At 45.9% G+C, this 12,180-nt stretch overlaps 1 protein-coding gene across 1 annotated transcript in view; it reads right to left on the reverse strand.

Moving 5' to 3' along the window:
• Positions 1-7,059, reverse strand: part of G3bp2 (G3BP stress granule assembly factor 2) — a 38,291-nt gene extending 31,232 nt beyond the window's left edge. The window contains exon 1 of the mRNA XM_021210335.2: positions 6,862-7,059. The gene's annotated coding sequence lies outside the window, so the exon portion shown is untranslated. The remainder of the gene's footprint in view (positions 1-6,861) is intronic.
• Between the last annotated feature and the right edge of the window lie 5,121 nt (positions 7,060-12,180).

Below are 12,180 nucleotides of genomic sequence, written 5' to 3' on the forward strand. Positions count from 1 at the left end.
AACCACATGGTGGGTCACAACCACCCATGAGACCTGACCCCCTCTTCTGGTGCATCTGAAGACAGCTACAGTGTACTTATTTATAATAATAAATACATTTAAAAAAAAAAAAAAGATGTGACTTTATTTTTATTCACGTGCATGTGTGTGCCCAAAGCAACCAGAAGAGGGTGTCACATTCAAGTGCTGGACCATGGATCACAGGCACAGTGAATCATTCTATGAGTAGCAAGGGAATGAACTTGGGTCCCAACCCAAAAGTACTTAAAAGTACTTGAGGGTAGGGACACAAAACAAAAAACAAACACACATCTTAGTGTGGATCCGACAAATCAAAATGCTACCAGAATGCCTATTTTAACAAATTTCTATGAAGGTTTTCTTTAAGCAACTAAATAATTTCACAGCCAAAGCCATCCAGAGCCACCCTAATACAATGTGGTATTTTTCCTGACTGTCAGGAAAGGTGGAGCATAAAGGCCGAGTGCTGTCCTAGGGACCAGTGTTACCCGTTGTTCGCTTAGCTGTTTCTTCCCCGGGAATTGTCCTTCTAGACTTTTTTTTTTTTTTAAGATTTATTTATTATTATATCTAAGTACACTGTAGCTGTCTTCAGATGCACCAGAAGAGGGCGTCAGATCTCACTACGGATGGTTGTGAGCCACCATGTGGTTGCTGGGATTTGAACTGAGGACCTTCAGAAGAGCAGTCAGTGCTCTTAACCGCTGAGCCATCTCACCAGGCCAGCCCCCTTCTAGACTTTGTAATGACCCAAATCTACTTCAATTTTTATATGGTGTTTCACTTGCTTTCAAAAACAACTCATGAAGCAGATGTGAAGAGTGCATTACATGCCAGCTATGGTGGCACACGCCTTTAATCCCAGCACTTGGGAGGCAGAGGCAGGCAGATTTCTGAGTTCGAGGCCAGCCTGGTCTACAAAGTGAGTTCCAGGATAGCCAGGGCTACACAGAGAAACCAAAAAAAAGAAAAAAAGAAAAAAGAGAAGAAGAGTGCATTACAGGTGCCACTGTCTATCCTCCTTCCTCAAGCACTTTTCAGAGGCTGACAACCCCAAAGCACAAAGGAAGACTCGTTGCTACACTTAAGCTACGACGCTGGGCTGGCAAACAAAAGAGACTGGCCCCACACACCAGCCACAAGACACCAGCGCTTTCTTACATGTACATGTGAGTGAGTGCATGCCCGCAGACAAACTCAGGGTCTCTACAGGCACTGCCCACTTTTTCTTTCTTTCTTTCTTTTCTTTAAAAAAAAAAAAAAAAAAAAAAAAAAAAAGACAGTGTCTCTCACTGTCCTGGAACTTACCAAATGTTAGGCTGGCTTGTTACTACTAAGTGGTATAATATTATACTTCAAAAACATGAAAAATAGAAAAATTACCAGTGTGTTCAAGAACATTCATCCACCTTACCAAAAATTATAATTGTGAGCAATGCTATATAAGAATCTTAGCTTCAAAAATGAGTATGTGAGCCAAGTTTAGTGGCTCAGGTCTCAAAATGAGGCACTTGGGAGTCTGAGGCAGAAGAATCATTGAGTTCAGGCCAGCTTGGAACACACAGTGAAGCTCTGTATTTTTTTTAAGGTTTATTTTACACACACACACACACACACACACACACACACACACACACACGTTTTTTTCCAAAGTGGATCTGTGCACCACGTGCATGTCTGGTACCCACGGAGATCAGAAGAGGAATGGGATGCAATTGAACTAGGGTTATGGGCAGTTGTGAGCCACCATGTGGATGCTGGGAACTGAACCCAGAAAGTGCTCTTAACTTCTGAGCCATCCCTCTGAAGCCCTGAACTTCCCCCCCCCCAAATTTTATTGATTTAATGTACGAATGCTCTGCTGTATATACAACTGCCTGCCAGAAGAGGGCATCAGATCCCCCTACCATGTGGTTGCTGGGAATTGAACTCAGGACCTCTGGAAGAGCAGCCAGTGCACTTAAGCACTAGCCATCGGCCCCCAGCCCTGAACATTTTTGTTATCAAAATTATGTTATAAAATCTAATGGAAGAGTAGAAAACGACTGGCGCAGGAAGGCCACAGAAACTCCAAGCCACAGGCACACAGTTGGGCGGCATCTTCCAGCGCCATGGCTGCCACCATGGACCAGTCTTTTCTCTGTGCTCTACTCTCAAAACATGAGGAAATCTCCGGCCAATAGCTTTACCATGCACAGGAAAAAAGGTACTATGTCACAGAGTGCACAGCTTTTCAGACCGGGCATGTTCAAGTCTATGTATAGTTCAAAAATCTAAAACTCCTGCAACTTCCTTCAACACTTGTGATCTCAAGCATTTTCAAAAACAAAGAGACCTTTGATTATTGATCCCTCTTGTCTTCTCTCTGACACCTCTCTGACACAGGTGACATGTAGTGCAGGTTCCTTAGGTTCCTGCTCTTCCTGCCTTCAGTGCCTCAGAAGCAAACTGCAGTGTGACATCACTGCATGTAGCTTATGGAGCACTGGGGATCATCAACCCAGGGCTCGCATTGCATGTTTTAAGAACTCTACCAACAGAGCTATATCCGCAGTATCCTTCAATTTTTGTGAGCATCAATACACATACACACACACACACACACCACTCACTACAATTAATTGCATAAAATTTCATGTTATTCTTTCCTAGTTATTTCATTGCTTAGTGAGAACAGGCAAAATGAGTACTTGCAGAGAAGAAACCATACTTTCTTACTGAAAAGGTCAAGAAAACAAAACAATACCTAGATAAGGAGGGGAAATGCAGAAAAATAAACTCCCAACCTTGGAAGGGTATACATTATCATTGTACCCAGGGAAAGAATGTCTCCAACAGCACACTGTAGCCTCTTTACCAGAATGTGCTATCAAAGGCTGCCGAAGCTTAGCCCCCAGCTTATCTCCGGGACAGGATGCTTACCCCACTCCCTCTGCAGGTCTCACACTTAGGCCAAGGCCCATTCTCACTGACCCAAACACTAGATTCCATTTTAGAATGCCAGCTCCATTTTAACACTGTAACTATATCCAAAGCTCTCAAAGGTCTTTGTTTAAAGTGACTTTAGTGACCACAATACTATCTATCCACTCATTTTTAGGACAAGGAACAGATTTGTTGTGGCAACCTTGGATCCCAGAACTGCAGTGATAGACCTAAGGAGGTTCCGGATAAGGCAACCCTAATGATAAGTGGGCCAGTGCTGAAGCACAAAAGCTAAACATGACCACCATTAAGAACTGATGTGCTGGGCAGTGGTGGTGCATGCCTCTAATCCAAGCACTCAGGAGGCAAAGGCAGGAGGATTTCTGAGTTCAAGGCCAGCCTGGTCTACAGAGTGAGTTCCAAGACAGCCAGGGCTACAGTCTTGAAAAACAAAACAAGGGGGCTGGTGAGATGGCTCAGTGGATAAGAGCACCTGATCGCTCTTCCAAAGGTCCGGCCACGATCCGTAACAAGATCTGATGCCCTCTTCTGGAGTGTCTGAAGATAGCTACAGTGTACTTACATATAATAAATAAATCTTTAAAAAAAAAAAAAAAATGATGTGCTGCTCCCATCCTTCTGAAACAAGGTTTCTCTGTGTAGCCATGGCTGTTCTGGAATTCCTTCTATAGGACCAGGCTGCCCTCAAATTCAGAGGTCTACCTACCTGCCTCTGCCTCTGAGATTACAGGCATATGCAACCATGCCCACCCTAACATTACATTTTAAAGTTTAATGAGTATCCTGTGTTTCCTTTACCTCCTTGAATAAGGAGGATGTTAACTTCATTTACAGAAAGATGAAACTGATACTTAGAATTCCAAAGAGATCAAGGTTCCTTGGAATTAGATCAAGCACAGGAATTCTGTTCATCAGCATGCTGTATTCATTATTTACATTTATTTGCTCCGGGCCAGGTGTGGCGACACACACGTTGACCCCAGTACTTGCAAGATAGAGGCGGGTGGATCTCCTGGAGTCCAAGGCTAGCCACATGTATATAGAGTGAGTTCCAGGACAGCGGGGGCTACAGAGACCCCGTCTCAGCGTGGGGAGGGGAGGGTGATGCAGCAGCATAATACGGTAATAAGATTGCTGTGGACAGGAGACTGAAAGTTCAAGGCTAGCCTGGTAGGATACCACAAATTCCAGACTCCAGACCAGCCTAGGACAGACAGCAAATGCTAGGCTAGCCTGAGCCATACAAAGATCCTGTCCCCAAGAAGCCAAATAAACACAATTAAAAAAAAAAAAGACAAGACTGCTGGGGAGGGGGAGGGGTAAATAACAGGACAGCAACACAATATAGCAAGAAATATCCCTGAGGTTAGCACATAACAATTTCTGGATAGATAATCCAGATATGATTAAAATAAACCAAGGCACAAAGAAAAATTTTTTTTTGCCAAGAGTTTGGGAAAAACACACTGGTTTGCTTTATCAGCTATCAGGCACACATCTACCAGTGTAGTAACCAGGTCCAAACTTTCAACTCTGTTCCACCCTCTCTTTTTTCTGTCCACCAGCAATCCAACTTGTGCTTCAGTATAAAACGTTGAAAGATGTCATTCATCATCCTCATGTGCATTCAACATAAAAAGCAGGAAAAATTAAGGCAGTTTAGAAAATAACTTCTAATATTCATAATGTGTAATAACAATTCTGCAACAAAGAAAAAACTGATGTCAAGAATCTAAGGGCACTCTGAGTATCTGTAAATTTCCAGTTGCTGATACTGAAAATTTTGGTATTTTAATCTCTAATACAAACTAGAGTTGCCCACATTCCCCTGTTACGAACCATGCCAACAATTTCTTCAAAACCACAACTCACCTAATAATCCGGCTACTCAGGTCACTGAGTTAACATTTAGTCTAGATAGTAAACTTGCCCTAGGTTCACAGGTCAAGGCTGAACAAGAAACTGCCTTCATTGTCTATGAGCTAATGGTGGCTGGGTACCAGCAAGGCCAACTGGTGTCATTCAGACTCTTGGCCAAAGTTAACCTACTAAATTATCCAATGCCTTCTTCACTTGCTCACAGCCACCCACTCCGGTACTCCACCTGAGGCTTGTTTCCCCCATCACTAATGCTCCAATTCTAGTTTTGTGTGCTTTGTCTGAGTTTCAGTTTCCTGTGTAGCCCTGGCTGTCTCGGAACTCACTCTGTAGTCTACAGATCTGCCTACCTCTGCCTCCCCAGCACTGAGATTAAGTCGTGCATCCATGCCCACCAATATTTTGATTCTGAATTCTCAATAACCTAAACCATCACAATAAACCAAGTCACTGAGAACACACTGAAGTTGTTCTCACAATCAATTTGTCAGAACAAAACAATTTTCATACACTGAGATTAGATGGTACATATGACTTAAAACGGTAACGAAGGGACAATATATAATTCAGTTCTAAAGTCCCAACTGACCCAACCTGTTGTTTTTTTTTTTTTTTCTTCTCTTTTGAGTCAGTACCTCACTAGGCAGCCCTGGCTGTCCTGTGAAAGTATATTGACCAGGCTGGTCTCCAACTCAGAAGACCACCTGCCTCTAACTCGAGTGGTGGGACACTAGGTCCAAGACCATAAAGGGATTACTGGATTTCGCAAAGCCAAGTGTTTACTCAAAGTTTGGTTCACATGCCTAGGGCTACAATAACTGCCAAATATGGAATTGGGACAAGAAATTACTATCCTCATCTAGAATTAGTGCATCCTTTTAAACTGCAGCTACTGGTTCCCCTGCCTGGGTACCCCTGCGAGGTATGGTGTCTAGAATCTAAAAACCAGATTAATCAACAGCACAACAATCACACCCGGAGAGAGGAGGGCAATTTTCCTTGATTCAGGTTTGATGCACGTGTTTTGTTTTTAACAATCAAAAGGCATCTCAATGATTTTTGTGCTTTGGTTTAAAACTAGTTACATCTTGGGAGTAGAAATTGTAAACAAGACCCCTACAGCCCCCCAAAGCACCACAGGGGTACCTGAAGAAATCTGCCCTTAGAGACGCAGGAAAACCTCAATCAGACTCCACTAACGAAATCCACACCATCTAGGGAAACTTACCTTCTTCTCCCCACGTCCTACCCCAAAGAATAATAGGGGGAGAAAAGCCCATTCCCAAAGCACTGAAACGTCCTATTTATTCCTGGGTAACAGGAGATCGTCTGCAGAAAAAGGACGTAGGAGACGCACGTTACAGTCCCAGTATCCGAACACGTTCGGGATAATCCGGGGAGGGCGGGGGGGGGGGAACGCCGAGCACCCGGCAAGTGGAGTGGCGGCCACCTTCAACCCCGGATTCAGTTTCCGGGCACAGAAATGGTGCCCGGAGGCCGCTACTTTCGCATCTGCGTTGCTTCTGTCTCCGCCGACACGGCCTCTTTCCCCTCCCCCACGGGCGGGGCGACGACCGGGAACTAGGGCCGCGGGCGAGCGGAGGAGCCAGGCGGGTGGGCTTACCCACCCTGAAACCGCCTCTGCAGGAACCCACTGGCCCGCTTCGCGGCTTGGCGCCCGTCGGCGCGCTCCGGGAGCTGGCAGCGGCCAGGGTTCCCCCCCGGGCGCCTCATCCTAGCAATCCCCCAGCCCCACCTGTGCCCTCCTCTGCACCACGCGCGCGGGTCATCCTCCTCCCCACGCAGCCTCCCGCTCACCTTGCAGGAAAGCCTCGGCTCCGCACGCACGCACGCACTCACTCTCGCTGGCGTAGGCAGCCGGCGAGAACAATGTTTCCGCCGCACCAACCCCGACACCCGGCGCACACACCGGACGGTTGCCGCGAGCCGCGGAGCGGAGGGAAATGTCCCCTGCCGACCACCACACCGACCGCCCCTCTCGGCCCCCGTACACACCTCCAACCAACAGCGGCGGCGGGCACGTCGCGCGGAGGTCAGGAGTGTCGCGGGATCGGCCGCAGCAGATTCTCCTCCCTCGAAGCAACCCGGGGCTTCGGAATTCGGAAAGCCGCGAGCGCGGGGCCCCGCACAGCCACCTCTTCCCGAGAGCCGAGAGCCGCAACGAGCTCCGAGAACACGGACGTCCCGCCCCCTTTGCCGCCGCCCCCTCTTATTGTTTTACCCCTGCGGAAAGGGCTAGGGAACCCCCCAGCACAGCGCCAGCCAATCAGGCATCCGTTTGGGGAGCTGGACCCAACCTTCTCGCGGCCCTCTGCGGAGCACGCGCAGAACGGCGCCGCGCTCGCTCGCCGGCTCGCTCGGGCGTCCGGAAAGCCAGGGAACCGGAACCGGCCTGAAGCCGGGGCGAGAGCCCGCTGACTTGACGTCACAAGGAAGCTGCCTTTCTCTTGCAGTGATGCTGAAGCCTCCCTGTCCTTTCAGGTGGCGCGAACAAAAAAAAAAAAAAAAATGGCTCGCCGCTAGCCGGCGTCTTTCACAAACGGTTACTCCTGGAGCCTTTATTCGGGATAAGAGGGGAGCAAAATGAATAACGTCCCTGGTGGTTGCGCTATCGGAGCATTGAAACGCGGTTTTGAACTCTGCGCAGTGAGCTCACCTGTAGTGCTTAATTAGCCTGTTCTAGGAAACGGAGGTTTAAAGTCTTTCTCATCAATGTCAAACAGCTAGTTTTAAAAGGTGCCGAGCTATGGCGTATGGGGAAAGTACGACATAGGTTGTATGGACTTGGGATTTTTGTATGGCCTTCGTGGTTTCATCCTTACATGGAACTTACTGGAACATTTACAAACAAAGGCTGAAAGGCTTAAAATTAAAAAAAAAAAAAAATGCCACTTCTAAATCTACGCCACTGGGACTTATAGATACAACACTGCTTCATGAACCTTGATTCATGGAAAAAAGCCTTTGTAGACCAAGTGTTACTTTGCCACTAGTAGCAATGTTTTCAATTTCAAGATAGCAGAAGAAACTGGGAATGAAGCTATGAAACGGTGAAAGGAACGGAAGGGCAATTCGAGCGGAATAGAACACATTTTAATCAAGCATTATGCAGGCTTAAATACATCCTCAGTTTTCCCTCACAGTGGAGAGTTCCTAGAAGTAAAAAAAAAAAAAAAAAAAAAAAAAAAGGTTCACAAAAGACAATGCTGATACTTGAGCCTCCAAAATCTACACTGTCATTACTTTGGATTGCTTAATTTTTATAGGCAGACCATCACTTATTAAATGAATCTGAGATAGTTTTTCTTAATGCATTACTTCTGCAGATTACCTTTTAAGTACACTGTTTATAGACCAGATACTCCACTGGTATTTTATAAAAATCACTTATGCCTCACAAAAACCCATTTAAGTAATTACCTGTTTGAATGCACACTTTACAAACGAGGCAAGTAAGAGTTACCAGGACTGTTTACCCAAAGGACACACACCTATTACTCATCTCTGCCAGGCTCGGAGCTACACACCTCTAAGCCCAGCGCCTGGGAAGCAGAGGCAGAAAGATCACAAGGTCTAGGCCAACCTGGTCTATGAAGCAGGTTCTAGGTCAGCCAGGGGTACATAAGGAGACTCTCTCAATTATACTTGAACAAGGATTACTCATTTCAACGTAAGCAGTCTGCATCCATACCCCACACCCTTAACTGTAAACTATAAAATGTTGCTACTATTGGGCCAGGCGTGGTGGCGCACGCCTTTAATCCCAGCACTCGGGAGGCAGAAGCAGGCGGATTTCTGAGTTCGAGGCCAGTCTGGTCTACAGAGTGAGTTCCAGGACAGCCAGGGCTACACAGAGAAACCCTGTTTCGGGGGAAAAAAAAAAAAATGTTGCTACTATTGACTGCTAAAATTTCAATTGTTTCCAATCACATTTAGTGCTTTTGGTTTGTTTTGAATATTTCAAGACCAAGTTTATCTGTGTGGCCCTGGCGGTCCTGAAAGTCACTCTGTAGACCAACCAGGCTGGTCATGTGTAATACCATGCTGGGCTCCATGCAGTGTTTTTATAAGTATTCTTCATCCTGTAACCTGGGATAAGGATAGAATTTTCTTGAGAGTGTGTCTCCAGGCCTTACTGTGCATGGAATCAGATCTGGGTTTATTAAAATTCCCCTCAGCCTTTGTGACTCTGCAGATGTGTGCTGAGGTCTGAGACCATGCACATCCCACAAGTACCAAGGGATCACTAGAGCTGCCCTGGGAAACCATTCTACCACCCCTAAGACAGGGCTGCAAATGTCACTGAAGGACCAGCTAGTATCTTCTTCAATCTCCTCCTTTTATAATCCTTCAAAGCAGAAGAACAATTCTAAGCTTAGCCCCAGGACTAACAAAAGCAGGCCTCAGGCAATCCCTGGCACTAAGACATACCAATTAACAGTTACTTGTTTTTAAAAAAAAAGACTCAGCTATCTCCAATTTTACTAAATAATTCCCACAAGCAACTAGCATTTTTTATTTCCTAAATATCTCTAGTCTGCTCTCTGAATACTGTCAGCTTTGCCCAGGGTCAGGCCCGTTTCATCTTTCCATGATGAAGTAACCACCTACTTAATCTCTGCCTTTCAAAATAACTACTGTGAAGCAACCACTGTCCCCGTGGACGAGCAAGGAGGCCAGTGTGAGTGATAGTCAAGTGGCTCAGGCCAAATCCTGAGTGTGACCCTTGACCTCACCCTTTCATCAGATCACACAGCCAACTGTCAATAAGTGTAGGTTCCCTCTACCCTCATTCACTCTGGATTAGACACGCCACTGTTTCTCCTGCTATAGTAGGTAAACCTTTGCCACGTGGCTTAATTCCATTACAGCTCACCCTTCTCACAAAAGCCAGACCCTTTGGGTTGTTTGTTTGTTTGAGACAGGGTTTCTTTCTCTAGACCAGGTTGGCCTCAAACTCAAGAGATCCACCTGCCTCTGCCTCCTGAGTGCTGGGATCAAAGACATATACCACCACTGCCTGGCTAAAAGCCTGATCTCTTACAGCTTCAAATCAGATGGCATTCCCCAAACCTCCTAAAGGCAATTCTAAATTGTAAATCCTTACTAAGGCCTACTTGTTAATCCTGAATTTGTTAATTCTACCTTCCTCCTTGTCCTGTCTCTCATGCCATCTCAGCTCTTCTGACATTCAGATTAACTTCCCACCACAAGGCCCCTGATGTGAGCTTACATCCAAAGTGTGTGAAAAAAGCAAGAGCAAATTGTATCTGGTGATTCCCCCCTCAGGATCCAAAATTGCTATACCCTTTTTCCTTTGTAATTAATCACCTGGCATAGGGCTGGCTATACTTTGAGACTGTGGTAGTTAAAATGAGGTATGGCCTCCACAGGGTCACGTGTCAGAACTGTCTGAAGAGGTTATGGGGCTGTGCAGTCTTCCCGAAGGAAACAGGCCACTGGGCAGGATTTTAAGAGTTTATAGCCTCAGGGTGTCAAGACGGCTCATCGGTTAATAACACTGACTGCCCTTCTAAGGGTCCTGAATTCAAATCCCAACAACCACATGGTGGCTCACAATCATCCGTAATGAGATCTGACCCCCTCTTCTGGTGTGTCTGAAGACAGCTACCGTGTACTTACACACTAATAAATAAATTTGGGCCAGAGCAAGCGGGACCTGGAGCAAGCAGGGCTGGAGCAAGCAGAGGTCCTGAGTTCAATTCCCAGAAACCACATGATGATTCACAACAGCTACACAACCATCTGTACAGCTACAATATACTCATACACATAGAATAAATAAATAAAAATCGAAAAAAAAAAAAAAAAAGGTTTATACCCTTGCCCCAGTCTAGTTTGCTGTCTCTGATTCTGGAACTGTGACCTCTCAGTTTCGTAATCTTGCCACCTTGTCCACTGTTATACCTCCCTACCATGATGGACTCCGATCCCTAGGAACTGTAAGCCAAAATAAACTCCTTCTATAGCATGCACGTGAACATGTTATTTTAACACAGCAATAGAAAAGTAACTAGTGCCGGGCAGTGGTGACACATACCTTTAATCCTAGCACTCAGGAGGAAGAGGCAGGCAGGTTTCTGAGTTCAAGGCCAGCCTGGTCTACAAAGTGAGTTCCAGGACAGCCAAGGTTACACAGAGAAACCCTGTCTGGAAAAGCAACAACAACAAAAAAGTAACTAGTACAGATACACATACAGAGTTCTTGAATCTGCACCTACCACTGTGCTTCCTTTGGGGAACCTAATTTATCTTTTTAAAGGGGGTGGGGTCTGAGCAAAGACTGATAAGGAAAGGGGGAAGTTGAGAACTATGTAGCTAACAGTGGTATGGTAGTATATGACTGTAATCCCAGCACTCAGAAAGACAAGGGAAGGTGACCATGAGTTGAAGTCCAGCCTGGGCTAGCTGGAGAGACATGTCTTAAAATTAAAAAAATACAGAGCCGGGGCATGGTGGCGTGCGCCTTTAATCCCAGCACTCCCCGGAGGCAGAGGTAGGCGGATTTCTGAGTTCAAGGCCAGCCTGGTCTTCAAAGTGAGTTCCAGGACAGCCAGGGCTATACAGAGAAACCCTGTCTCGAAAAACCAAAAAAAAAAAAAATTTGGACCACAGTAGCTGTCAAGATGGTTCACTGGTTAGGAGTATCAGCTTCTGATCAGAGGACCAGGATTTAATTCACAGCATGCAAACCGTGGCTCACACAACCATCTGTATTTATATTTCCAGAGGACCCAAAAACTCTTCTAGCCTCCATGAAAAATGCATATAGGTGGTGTAAATACATGCGGGCAAAAAACTAATATTCATGAAAAAAAAATAAGTCTTTAAAAAAAGTTACACCCCCCCCCAAAGTACATAGCTAGCTAGTATACACCAATTAAGCATATTGGAGAGAAGTCTAGGGAAGGGAACTCTGGGAATTCTAGTCTGGGTAACACAGATAACACGAGACGGGAGAGCAGAACGTTGGCGAGTGTTCTTCAGAATGGTTTCCTAATCCACGGAAACAAATAAAACATCTGCTACTTCAGAAGTTTTCTGATCTAATGGCAGTGTGCTGGCAGGCCTTCGACCTCTGAATCATTAGAAGCACACCATGGGCATTCCTTACCCTACTCCAGTTCAGCTCATTAGCTATCATGTAGTAGGATCCCAGTCTGGGCCTCTCCAGGAAACTCTGGAAGGGTCCTGGTTTTACCTACCATGCTGCATGTCTGCTACAAAACGGAAAATCCGCCGGGCAGTGGTGGTGCACGCCTTTAATCCCAGCACTCGGGAGGCAGAGGCAGG

Source organism: Mus pahari, chromosome 13, assembly GCF_900095145.1.
Source record: "Mus pahari chromosome 13, PAHARI_EIJ_v1.1, whole genome shotgun sequence".
Lineage (NCBI taxonomy): Eukaryota > Metazoa > Chordata > Mammalia > Rodentia > Muridae > Mus > Mus pahari.